The following is a 606-nucleotide window of genomic DNA, read 5'->3' as shown; positions in this document are numbered from 1 at the left end:
CGTTTGCGCCCCCAGCCAGTGGCACGTCGGGGTGTGCCTCAGGGAGAGCCCGCAGGGACAGGGGCTTCCCAGGGCGAGGGAAGGTAGTGGGAAAAACATCCCTGGGGGTTGGGGGGTGGGAGGATTTTGGGCTCCCTGCGGCTCTGGATGTCCACAGACGTGGGTGCCCCCCCTGCCCCAGTAAGCCCTCAGGCATCTAGGCAAGAAAGTCTATTAAGCCATCGTTACTTTGCAGGTTTTATTAAAAATATAAATATTAAACATTCTCTTACACAACCAAATCGACCGAGCGCTGAAAAGATGTTTTTATTGTGAAAATGTTTACAGGGGAGAAAAAAGTGGGTTTAAAGTAGCTTACAGAGATTCGCCCTCCCACCTCCCTGCCCCCAGCAGAAAAGTTATCTGTCTTCTTGGCACCATTTCTTCCAACACTCACACATCCCTACGAAGCGATGGCACTAGAATAGCTGGGAAATGGAGAAATAAATAAAGGTAGGGGAGGTTACGAACGACACTCGTGTGTTTCTGCACTTGGTACACGGTTGTGCATGCTAGTCAAGGGGCAGAGGCTGTTCGGGGGACACCCTTCTAGGCTTAAAGATATAT

At 50.8% G+C, this 606-nt stretch overlaps 1 protein-coding gene across 1 annotated transcript in view; it reads right to left on the bottom strand.

The window, feature by feature from the left end:
* CRH (corticotropin releasing hormone) overlaps positions 1-606 on the bottom strand; it is a gene marked incomplete at its 5' end in the record, with an annotated part of 2,194 nt that overhangs the window by 376 nt on the left and 1,212 nt on the right. The gene's annotated exons all lie outside the window — the stretch shown is intronic.

Source organism: Buceros rhinoceros, unplaced genomic scaffold (assembly GCF_000710305.1).
Source record: "Buceros rhinoceros silvestris isolate BGI_N320 unplaced genomic scaffold, ASM71030v1 scaffold12176, whole genome shotgun sequence".
Lineage (NCBI taxonomy): Eukaryota > Metazoa > Chordata > Aves > Bucerotiformes > Bucerotidae > Buceros > Buceros rhinoceros.
This window is presented reverse-complemented; position numbering and strand designations above follow the sequence as displayed.